The following is a 13,187-nucleotide window of genomic DNA, read 5'->3' on the forward strand; positions in this document are numbered from 1 at the left end:
CAAGTAATTTGGCTCCTATGCTGCCTCCTGCCCTCTGACAGTGTTGATCTTTTTTGGACTAGAGTCACATTCTTGAATTCTAACTCCCAGTCACTTAAAATGGTAACTTGTTCCATTTGGTCCCCAGCAAGGGTGAAATAGGATCAGTGTTTGCTTTCTCTTGTTGCCAGGTATGTTAAATGAACAATTTAAATAATTTAATTACCCATTTGATTAAATTACTGGGACTTTGCCCAATGTCATACAGTTTCCTGCTGATTTTTTTTTTTCTGTCAGAGCTCAAGCTACATGGCATTGTGTGCACATCAGGAAAATTCTCCATAGTCACATAAGTGAGATTCTGAGCAAAATACAGAGTATGGAAAGGTCATATCAGTAAATGAATAATGGATTTTTGGCTTTGGCTTTCTATCTCTCAGCACCTTGTAGAGCACAATGTGCAACTGCAACAACTAAGGATGCCTTAAGCAGTTTCTTTTAAATAGAAATACTCCATACTGTCCTTTTTACACAGCATACCTTACCTGCCCTGAGAGGTTGTTGTGCAAAGTGTGGTAATGGGGCCAAATGTCTGCACGTTTGTGTAGGGATTGAGCACAGCCGTGGGCTGGCACAGGGCTCTCAGCAGCACTTGTGGCTGTGCTCTGCGAGAGTTGTGTCTTCACAGGCAGAGCACATCCTGTGTCTCATGTTCCTCCTACCATAAGGATCTTCCTGGAGGATGCAGGGGGTTAAACAAAACTGCAACGAGAATTATCAGAGAACACCGCAGTGCATCTGACTGCACTGAACTGAACCAGTTATCGCCATCCTTTGCTATGTATAGACCACTCAGAAATGTGTCAGTGTGAGGTGAGATTAAACAGAGACACGGAGTCTAGTTCCTCAGTGTGGCAAGGATCATAATTCTGCCAAACAGGAATCAACACAGAGTGAACAGCATGATTAGCTCTGTTTCTATTACTGTTTTGAAGAAAAACTGACAAGGATCTGTCTGCACCATTGTGATGGAGGGAAAACAAAAAGCCAGCCTGGTCAAGAGAGAATCCGTGCACAAGAAATACACTAAACATTGATTTCACTGGAACAGCAAGCTTGGAAATCACTGCGAAGAAGAGCGACTATTCCAGATGTTCAGTTACAGAATATTTATCCCAATGCATTGTTAATCAAAAGGTTTACTGATTACATGAAGGTAGATCCAAGGTAAAGAGGTTGCAGATACTTTCCTATTGTGTTCCCCTGATCTGTAAGTACTTTGGAACCTGGGGCTGTCTGGGCCACCAGGCTGGAGGCTCTTAAGGAACTTTCCTGGCTGCCAAAGGTTGTTGTGTCAACAAGAGAGAATTCTGCACAGTCTCAGGCTGTCTCCGTTATTGTGGTTCCTTCTTCTTAAGTCTGGTGAAGGCTCATTTGATTTTTTGTTTAATGGGATTTTCTGTTGGTGATTGATATTCTCCTAATAAAATACACAAACCACTGTGTGGCTGAAGTAGCATCTGGTTTTGGTTGCAAATCATTCCTGGCTGCCTGTCACAGAAGGAGTGCTTGTGTTAGTCCCTCTCTGCTCTGATTAGGCTTTGTTATCCTCTCACTTTGCTGTCTGTTCTGTAGCTTCTCAATGCAGTGATCTTCCAGGGCATCAGGATGTTGTCTTGAATCTTCACCTTCTGCTTTTTCATAAACACAGAAATTTTCATACTTCACTGTGATTCTGGATTCCTCTGTCCTCTTCTCACACGTGCACCTCTTTGGGGTTTGTGACTGTGATCTGCTGAATTGGGAAACCTAACTGTGGAGTGGTGCTAGATTTTTCTGTCAATAGATACTTCCATAAACCATGGATTGGGAGATTCTCTTACTGTTCTCCTTCTTTCTTTAGATACAGTTTAATGTAAAATGTTTTCAAATAGATTTTGTGCAAATTTTTTTCAGTGTTTCAGGATCAAATTACTGAATCAACGCCCAAATCCTTATATGATGAAATTCTGCAACTGTACTGCAGTTGGGGAAGATACAGAAAATGTAAGGCAAACACATCCAAAATTAACAATGACAAGAAAAAGAGAGTATTGCTTTGCTTATAAAATGTACATACTTAGTATTTATCTTAGCATTTATATATAAAATATCTCCATATTTTTGCTTTGTTCCAGTTTTGGGCAGGGGAAGATTTAATTTGCTTCTACTTTTTATTTGGATATGGAGCTGTAGTTGACTTTTAACTCAGGATTTTACTTTATGACAGTATTGCAGGAAAATATAGCACCAGCTACTTAATGTCAAAGGATGTGTGCTAGTTTATTTTGTTGCCATTTTTGTGGCTTTCATCCAAGGTCGCTTGTGTCATGGGACACCTGAGTCCAAGATTTATTCTGCTGCAGGAGATTGCCTAGCAGTACACTAACAGTTCATAATCTAAAGAATTTTTGAAGCTATATTAAAGCACAGGGAAGCATTTTATCCTTCTCTGAATGGTTTCTGTTTCACAACAAAACTTTGTACAATAACATTTTCTTACTTTTTAAAAAATATCCCCCTTTTAGTTGAGGAAAAAATAGAGGGCAAAAATCAGCAACTGTGGACCTTTGAAGATATATAGATGAGCACTAGGATAGGGGATGCTACTAGGTAGATAAAGAAAAAAAAGCACACTACCTAATTTTAGGCACCTAATTTAGATTAGGAGGCTTATCTTGTTAGGTTTTTGTTAGGAGTGAGAGGGATAGCCAGAGTTGTGCTCCTAAGGCATCAGATGCTCGAAGTCATCCTCTGGCAAAACCTGCTTCCTTCTCATAAAGCAGGCTCAGGGAAACGTACCATCCATGTTGAATGGGCAATTCTGCTACTGTGAGTGCACCCTGGTGGGTTTATTTTGAGGGGAAAGAGAAACACTCAGAAGGTTTATAACCTATAATAATTAGAGAAGAAAAGTCTCCACATCTTGTTTGCTGGTAGTGTTCAAGTGCATAGTCAGTTTTGCTGATGTTTGTGCATAAAAGAGATTCTGAAACATGACTAATTTGATGCATGTGCTTTATCTTGCCATGGTAAATTAGAACCTTTCCATACCCAGGAGCTGAGTGTAGCTCTTCTTGATTTAAAGTGTGTTGTGTTGCCTTAATTGCACCATTTATCACAACTTTTTGGCGCTTTTTAATTTTGCTTTTTACTGTGGATTCTCTAACCCAAGTAAATGATACTACAGCATTCAGGAAACTTGGATGGCATTTGAACCAGCACTTCATCAGCACTCTGAAAGATAATCTATGAACACCAAAGTTGCAGGACCTTGAAAAATGGCCATAGACATGAAGAGCTTGGAACTCTACATGACAGAAGCACCTAAAGGTATGTGAGGTTCTGATTCTGACTTACTGAAGGTGTTGCATCCCTGGGCCGATGGTGTCCAGATCTGTCTTTAGGGGAAAGCCCTAAAGAAAGGAAACAGAGCCCTTGAAGGAAAATGTTATAGAGCTGAATTTTCTGTCAATTTCTATTGCTATCCTTACTTGAAGACTTAGAACCAGAACTTAGTTCAGGTTAGAAGGGACCTTAGGAGGTTCCTAGTCAACCTGCTGCCCAAAGTGCAGCCAGCTCAGAGATCAGAGAAGATGGCTCAGAATTTTATCCAGCCAGTCTTTCTGCTCTTTCTGTAGGATGGGCAGGGAGAATTTGAGGGTAGCAGAATTGCTTGGTTGGCCTGTGTGGGCAGAGATCATTAGGAGGGCAGGTGCTTGACTTGTTCAAAATGTGATAATGGCAATAATCTTGAATGAAGTGGCTCTGCTTCCAGCAGAGGATAATTAGCCTTTGCATTTGAAAGGAAATGATCAGGAAAAGCAATAAGCATTAGGCAGGAGTCCCACTACCATGCAGTTTCTAACTCTGGTAACCACAGCCTGCTACAGGGAGTGTTGGCTTCAATCACAAGGGTCTGTCACTTCCTCAGAGCAGGCCAAAAGCTGAAGCATGAACCGTAGGGTTCTGTGGCATCACAAACTATAGAGCTGTGGGGGAGGGGAAGGTGTAAAGGGAGAATCCACATGAGAAACCAGCAGCTGTTTGGACTGCCAAGTGTCAGCAGGTGTCTGGTAGGTTCTGCTTGCTGAGGGAAGCGGGAGGCTTCTTGTTCACAGGAGAAAAGAAGTATCTATCTGGCAAAAGATCTAAGCATGGGAGAACCAGATGGATGGAGGGACCACCAAAGGTTTCAGGGAATGGGTTGTGACCCCCATGTTCTTTTCCAAGGAGACAGAGCACATTGGTGAAGGAGAAAAGGCTAGGCAGGGAAATAACGACTTTTGAGGGTTCTGAAAGGGACCTGCTGGCATTTACTTTCTGTTACTGTAAAGGAAAGCATAGGCATATTCCTGACCCTGAAATTGCTCAAAACGTAGCATAGAGATGCACAGGCAGCACAGCTGTGTCTTCCCAGTCTCCAGTTTCACTGTCAGACCTCACTTTGCAACGATCCCTCCATGAGAGGTGCAGGTACTTACTGAATATACTTATATAATTGGTATAAAGTTTGTTTGTACAATATATTGCCTCTCTATGGATGTACTGAAAAGCCAGATAGGAGAGATGGAGCTGTGGGAGGGTCTAGATAACAATGTGGCATCGAGGAAGAGGGGATACACAGGAATAGGTGAGTTTAGGGAGGGACAGAGGGAGGGAGAGGGAAGGTGAGCGCGGGCTGTGCCGCTGTCCACGGTGCTGGGGCTGCCTCTGTTGGCTTCTTGCATCGTCTGGGGTTGGGCTGCTCTGTAATCTTCCTGCCTATAACGTCTCTGTGTCATTTCACAAATGGTGTGGCCTGCTGGAACCCAGGGATTTTCACTGTGGCAGGTAACTCTGAATATCTCCACCTAGAGCCACGTTTCCTATTTCCTCACAGAAAGCTTCAATTATGGAAATAACTGTCAGCTAAGCCGAGCACAGTGGGGAGTTCTCAGGAAGATGATTCTTCTGAACATGCCTGTGAAATTCAGTGAAATTCTGCTGAAAATACCTACACCACAGCAAGGAGCAACTCCTCTCATGCCATCCCAGCACATCAACTGACAGTTGCTAAACCTGAATCCTTAAAATTCTGACTGAATTGATGTAGCTGAGCTTTTGTATGCTCTTGATTACAATACTTGATTGCCTAGAACTGCTCACAGTACCTAAAAATATCTGATATATTCAAACTATCAGCAACACATCCAGCATATAGTACTGAGTACCACCCACTAGCTTGAAATACTTTTTTCACCATGTGCCTGACTTGCTACAGGAGCCAGAAAGCAGGAGAGAGAGAGTCAGGAGTGACATTGAAAGGAAGAGTCTCCCGCATTATTTAACGTGGTGAATTTGTTTAGAGTTCAAAGTTTTGTAGTACCAAAAGCTCTTTGGGAGGTGTGATTGTTTAAATGGGTGCAATATGGTGTTGAAATACTGCTTTGAGTCCAGCAGTTCCTCGGAAAGCTGATAGCAAAAGACAGTTCTATAGGTTTTATTACATACTTCTGTCATGGTGCTCCATGTTGGTCTCAGCTGTACCATTCTATAGGTGTGTAGCATTTTAAGATTTAAACTTTTTAGAATAAGATAGATTTATTTTTCACCTGAATGTGTCCTTGGATTTCTTCTGACAAGAGTATGTATGGCAGTCAGGCTCACAGTCTCAACACCCAGCATCACCTTGATTTCCTAGGCCAGCTGAGCATCCAAGAAAGGAGTATGTGAAAAGAGAAGATCCCAGATCTCTGAACACTTGCTTTCTGATGCTGTAACTTCTGTCAGTCATCCCTTTTGGCATCTTTCTGAAAAGCCATTGTTCGTAGTCTAGGACACTTTTCCCTTCTGCTCCTACATTTATCTTGCATTGGGTCCTGTTTCAGTTTAATTCAGGGAATGACAGAATGCCTTTATTCAGAATGGCAAAGCCTTGGCTGTAAAAGTCACAATGTTGATTTGCAGCCTTTCATATACAATAGCTTTATTTCTGTGTGTGTTGTTCCTTGCACTTGCAGGAAGGAGGTGATGTTTCATCTACAACAATATTACTTTCAACATAAGGGCTTGTCCTCAGGAGTATTGTTAGCATGGGATGTTTTTGTGTTATGTATTAGATTTCATGTGATTCTAGAAATCTCTGCTTCATTTTTCCCACATATTCAAGTAATGGCTGTACAAGGGAGGCTACTCATCTTGCCTGTGTCAAGCAAGAACTCATTTCAGCAATTGATGTGCCATCACCCAGTCTTTGCCTGCAGGACTCTGTTCTGCATAGGGAGAGTCAACCGTAGAGGAAAGCTCCAAGAGTGGAGTACAGCCATTTATAAACCTGTGACAAAATGAAAAACATATTTCCCATTAAAAGTTGAGCCTGAGGATGCCTAATGTATAATTTTTCATCCTGTGATCTTCAAGAATGATGTACACATGAATTTTTTTATTTTGATTTTTTTTTTTAAAGAGTCACCATCACTTCCTAACAGTGATCCTGTTAGGAAGATCAGGTCAGGCAGATCTCAGCTAGCTATCAAGATGATTTTCATTCTGTGTGTCACCAATTTGTCAAATTTTCAGTCCCAAATGGCTAATTTTTTATTAGGTTTGATTGCCTGAGATGATAGACACAGGTTTATTTTCCCTCTTCTTTGTGGTATTCAAAGCCTTGTTGATGGTGGTTGCAGGAAGATACCTGATACCTTCAGACACCACAATGTTTAAATGAAGTGAGGTATGATTGTCTGGCAAGCATATTCTGTCAAGTGGAAGAAAGCTTTGTTAAAGCAGATCCAGATCTGTTATGTCTCTGTTATGAAATACCAGTTTTCTGACCTGATTATTCATATGGAGATTTTAGAGAGAGACAATGGTTTTCAACATATCACTCTTTTTCCAGAGCTATTCACCACCTAATTTCACTGGTCTCTGGTGTGCCTAGACTGCAGGAAAACATCTTATGTGCTTTTTCTTCCCTGCAAAGCAGGAAATTGCCAGTTGTGCATTATCAAAGGAATGAGAGCTTGTTGGTGAGCTCTCTCTGTGCTTCACTGTGGTACAGTTATGCAGTAAATTTGCCAATGGCTTCTGCTGCCCAACAGAATCCACACCCTAAGGCTGTGTATGAAATGTTCTGTTTTTAGAGAACATGTCTAGGTGATGTCTCTGTGATCTTCAGAGCCAACAGATTAGCTGTGGCAGTGTGTTCATCCTAATGCATAAAGGCAAGACCTTCCTAATGTAGTTGGCCCCGCTTGGAGCAGAACATTGGCCTAGATGACCTGCAGACCACCCTTTCAGTCTTAAATTATTCCAGGATTCCAGTAAAGCTCCCTGAGCATGTAGCCAGAATCAAAGGTGCTTTGTACAAGCAATGCTGGACCCATCGCTGCTGCAGCTGCCCTTGGGCAGAAGCTTGTCTCCAAGTGCTGCCTTCCTTTCCTCTGAGGAGCATGGAGGCACTCAAGAGAGACAGTTTTTGGGGACTGTGGTGTGGTGTGCAGGGATTGTGCAGTCTGAACACTCCAGCACACTGCAGTCCTGACATGCCTCTGCCTCCCTGCAGCCCATGCTTGGTTCAGTGCTTGCTCCCATGGATGTGGCTGGATGGCTGCTTTTTGGCAGTACTTACTCTGAAGAAGAATCCATGCAGCCCAACAGAGCCCTGTTGGATAGCCCTGGTGTTTTGTGAAAGGCTCAGGTATCTCCAGGCATGAAAAGCTAGTGCCACCTGTCACCCCACCCGGTGTTCCACTGCTCTTCTCTGTGATTGGGTTTTTCCCTGGGCTCCCCACAGGGTTGCTGGTTGCACAAGCCAGCACCAATTAATTCAGGGGTCAGTCCTGCATCTTTACTGGCATGCAGGTTTCACATGCCCCTTTCAACTGCTTTCAAACAAGATAAATCACACAAGACTTTTACCTTTATTTTCTACAAATTGTCTTTTTCAGTGCTGTATGCCATGAAACATCCCTATAAACAAGCAGGAGCTGAAAGATCTGGAGTTGCTTTGAGTTATACAAAAACCAATTTTGAGCCTAAATTGTGACATTTATAGAGGCAGGTGGCTTGTTGAATAGTATGCTCAACTGCAAGCCATGATTCTAAATGTCAGTCTGGGAATGCCATAAATCCTATCTAAAATGTGCTCAGGTTGTTTTACATTTTGACATGTTAGCCCAAAACTCCTCAGACAAGAAAAGAATAAGCAGCATGGGTGGCGTATTTGTTACTTTTTTAGATCCCAAACATATGCTTTTAGCCATCAGGACCTCATAAATTTTCCCTCAATGCCTGTCAGTGTTGCTTAGGTTTCCAGCTAGGGGCTTTGAACTCTGCTGGCCCTTCTCCAGAGCTATCATCTTGCTTGCAGTGGTGTCTGCAGTTTTGGGGGTCTAGTGAAAACGCTCCTGAGGAAAGAAAAACACAGCCTTAATTGGTGAAAGACAGAACTTTACAGGTAGGACTGAGACTTGTTCCTGTTTTAAAGGAAATCATCCTCTCCTTTCTACTCCCACCCCTGCCTCAAGCTAGGGCTGTCCTACAGTTTGGTCATTTTACATTTAGCCTTTGGCAGCCTGTGCTGCTCCTGTACTCCTTTCCTCTACAAGTTTCCAACCAGGTTGGGATTTGGGAATCCTGCTTAGCCCTCCCAAGAGGATCTGTGTGAGCAGTGTCACCAGATTTCAAGGTGGTTTGCTTCAGTGGCCCATTCTGACCTGCAGATAAGCCTCTCTGTGAAGCCTGCTGGAGACAGGCTGCTGCAGGGCTTGTAGGAGTTCTTCTCATGGAAAAAGGTTTGAACTTGTTTTGATTTCATATTAATTCTTTGTGGTTTTTACCACATTTTAAAATTTTGGGGGAATGGGCGTTGGGCTTGGGGTTGTGTTTTTTGGGGAGTTTTATTTTTATAGCCTGCCATGTATTGCCCACTGTTCTAAGCCTTTTGGCTGGTGTCTCCTGTAGGCTGGGCTCTGATGGGTTCTCAGCAGTGCCATTAGAGGTATCTTTTACTTATTTGAAGTGTGTCTGATGACAGAGGAGAGGGGGCAGAAGCAAGACATGGCATTGTTTGCAATACCCTAAACACATTCCTTCTGAAATCTTTTTTCCTCCTTCTGCTGAAATCAGATTTCAGCTTGATAAATCCAACACTGTAGTAGACCCACCACAGGGATTTATGTCATCTTTGTACAGGAAGAAAAATTGCAGGAAGAATGATGTAGTGCTGCAGCTTTCCAGTGTGGTAAATTTAAGGTACTCAATTTACACCATTATAACTCTTCAAAATGATCAAAGAAAAACACCTCTGAAGCTCAAACTCTGCTTACTTCTTGAGTGCTAAGATTAACCTTTTGTGAAATCTTTGTGTGAAACTACCTGCAGTTTGGCAAAAGTTTAGGGAGGAGAGAATGAAATGGTCTGGAAAGATGATCATGATGTAAGAAGCTGTTCTCAAACAAAATGGCCTCATTCTTTTATTTCTATTTATCTAGCCTGTCTTCCAGACAGCACTTTTTGGTTATCAAATCACATTTATTTAGATCTCTCATTTGTATGACTGAGACATTGTCAGCCAGTTCCTGGCTTTTAATTGCTTGATTCTGCAATCTTAATATTTTTTTTAACATTGGTTTGTGTATAAATTCATACACTTCATTTTAGGAGCAAATTGACAAAAACAGCTTTCCCAGCATATGGAACCATATGTACCCTCACAGGGGCCAGCAAAATGGCTGAGCTATTTAGACTATCTAGCAGAGACCTCCACTTGAGTTAAGAGTGTGCAGCCAGAGAACTGAAAAGTTGTTTTCTCTGGCAGGGTGGTCTGCAGCCCACGTCTGTCAGTGGCTGTAGTGAGTGGTCAGCAGCTTATCTGCAAGAGACATGTTAAACATCAAATTAAATGTATGTTAAAGATGGAATATCTTCTTTGAAGAAGAGAGGGTATGCTGTGGGTTTGCTGTGAACCACTGGCCTGCAAGGTTTGGGAAGTGCTGGTCTTTGTGGCCAACTGATGGAAGAAGGTGGGTCACCTTCTTTGTTAGGGATTTCTTCAGATCACTTCTCCAGAGCTCTTCTGGAGAACATGAGCTTTGATTCCAGTTGCTGTGAAAGAGTGGATCCAGAGACATCCCTCCGGTCTCAGCTCCTGTCCATCACTCTCTTTCTGGTGAAGGTCCTCATCTCCCTCTACCTGCACTAGGTGCTGTCATGAAGAAAGAGGTGCCACCTGTGTGTGCTGCTGGTTTGTCTTATGCCACAGCGACCCCCAGAAGCAGAGAATTACAGAAAATCCTTGCTTGGCCCTTGGTTCTGCTTTAAATTGGTGGTGGGCTCTTAGAGCTTTTAAGTCCAGGGGCCTGATCCGGCCTAAATTCTACTATTTCTTTGTTGTCTAAAGATTACTCATGTACCAAGTACATCGTTCTGCAGGATTTTCTGTATTTCCTTAGAGACGAGCAGCTGAAATTAACGTCACTCTGCCTAAGCAAAGACAATAGAAGGGATTTTTTTGGCAGTGCTAACCAGGACATTGCTGGTAGTTATTTATTTGAAAAAACAGAACAACAAAACCCAAACCAAACAAAAAAGCCACAGGCAAACAAAAAACCACACAGCCACCCAGCCTTAACTTAGGGCAGTTTTCGCACTCCCCTCTTCTGTCCTTCTCCAAAGTCTGCTTTGAAGACTTTGAGCTGCCAGCTCTGGCCTTCTGAACTCAGTAGCCTCTGTTCATTGCAGCCTGCAGAGCAAAAACAATGTGCTTGTGTCCCAGGACGCTTTCGGCTTTGATCATTCCTTGTAAATGGTGCTATAAAACCTCCCAGGGTGTTTGCTGTGTGATGATGCCTTGTGTGAGCACAGAGCTCCTCTCCACGTGTGGGTAACTGAGGGCCTGGTGCACAGAAACAGCTGAGTGTGAACTGCTGGGTTTGGGCACCTCTCTTTTGGATTGTGGACAGATTTCCAAGGCAGCAGCACATCCACTCCTGGGATACAGCGCAGTGGTTCCTTTCAGGGTTGGAAAGTCTTGCTTCGAAACTTCAGAACTTCTAAGTAAGGCAGGCAGAGCCTTTCTTAATATTAGTGAAACACTGTGGTTTTCCCTAAATTCATCCTCCAAATGGCTGGGCTAATTTTGCTGGAACTCTCTGAAAAATATTTAGCCTTAGGCAAGCATATTACAGGGAACATTTATGCCTGAATACTGAATGCTTGACAGTTGCAAGCAACTGAAATCAGGGTCTTGTGAAAGGGAGTAGGAGGCAGATTTAACTATTTCATCTGTGCCAGGTGTCTGCCTATACTAACATTTCTTTTGATTGCATAAGTAATATGCACAAGTCCATAATATATCCTTTCTTTTTCGGAACCAGATTTATTCTGGTAAAACTCATCTAAGTTTGTGGAATTACAAGATCATAAACCTAGTATAACATTGGAAAATCAGGCTCTATGGATGCGCTCTGTGTGTGGTATGAATCTATTTGCAATGTATATATATAAATAAGATTTGTGGTGAAATGAGAAAAACAAGCTGCTTGTATATCATCTAGGAATGAGCCCGATGTTATGCTTAATATTTTCCAGAGACATATGTGGTGACAGACTTATCAAAAACACTGGCTGAAATGAAGCTGTTGGTCCAAACATCCTCATCATCCTTTATCCTAAAGCCAAAGCAAAAATGAGATGTCCCAGTGGGTGTGGGCCATGGTAACATTACTTTTTATCATTATTATTATTATTATATTCAGATGTTGGTTGTGTTTAAAATTACAGTGCTGGCAGATGGACTCTATTAGAACTGCCAAATCTGATCATCTAGCCCCAAATCTGATCATATTACTGAGAACACAGTCTGGGATTTTACGGGGGCCGGAAACAAATTGGCTCCTTCTTCCTCACCAGCTTATCTTGCCATATCTATTTCAGAGTGAGGCACATCTATTTTATTGAGCCTCTGCCACTTGCTCTGGATCTTTCTAGGTGGCTGTGGGGCAGACACCAAACAAAGCCAGTGGCTTTGCACTCTGGAGGGAACAACATATGGGTGTCCTTACGGATTTGGCAGGTGAGGGAGCTCAGGTTCATTGTGCACGAAAGATGAACAAGGGCTTGCTTTCCCATTCTGGCATTCCCTTTCTTTCAGGTTTTTTTTAACAAAAGGAGACGTGGAGTTGAGGAGAGGAAATGCCTGACAAGCCAATGTATGTAATTTCGCTGTGGTCAGGCTGATTATTTTTCTGTCCCAGGAACAACAAGCCAACAGCACTTGCATGGTGTACTTTTCATCCAAAGAGTAAAGTGGGCCCAGCAGCTAAACTGGGACAAAAAAAAATCCTTCAAGCAGGTCTAGCTGCCAGCACTTCAGCGAGTTTCCACTACACAGACTGTGATCCCTGGGTTTGATGGCCCACTGAGTGAATATGGAGAAATGAGAAGGTTAGCTTTCCCTCTGGAGAGAAAGAAAGGTTCTTTGGAAAGCAAGGTAGATGCTCTGATTATATGCAAACAAGGAAGAGCCAAGGAGGAGGAACCCCAAGGAAATTACCATGTGCTAAATGATTATTCTGAAGAAACACTGTAGGGTAAATAGTGGAGCAAAACTACTTGATTCTGACTCCAACAGAAGGCCTTTTTTCTCCTGTAGGAATGACTCCCTGCAACTGAATATTAAAGACTCTCAAAATTGAGCAGAAACCTTCCAGTCCTGCTTATTAAATCTCGGGACAGGAGCTCATGGGGCTTTGTGACAGCAGCCACTCTCCTGTCCCACAAAACAGAGAGATTCCAAAGCCTCCCCATTTACCTGTCAAGGTACTGAAAGGGCATTGGAGTCAGTCAGCCCAGCCTTAATTTAGGGAAGGGGATTGCCAATATCCCACCTGACTGCCAAAAACGTAGTCACTGAAATGGTCTGTGGCAGCATCTCTTTTCTGTAGGCTGGCAAGGGCTGCTGCAAGTGGAGGCCCTCTAAAGGAAAAGGTTCATTTTGATGAAGATGAAACTTATGGTCATGGTTTCTTTTCTTGGAGAAAGCTGCTTGCAGACATCCTGGGGTTTCAAGGAAACTGAAATTGCTTTTTTATTAGCAAAAATATTCATTGCATCCTACCCTGCATTTGTACAGTGCTTCTGGCATGAGGAGCCTTGGAGAGGGCTGCATACTCAGCAGGGAACAC

This window comes from Motacilla alba, chromosome 1A (genome assembly GCF_015832195.1).
Source record: "Motacilla alba alba isolate MOTALB_02 chromosome 1A, Motacilla_alba_V1.0_pri, whole genome shotgun sequence".
In the NCBI taxonomy this organism is placed as follows: Eukaryota; Metazoa; Chordata; class Aves; order Passeriformes; family Motacillidae; genus Motacilla; species Motacilla alba.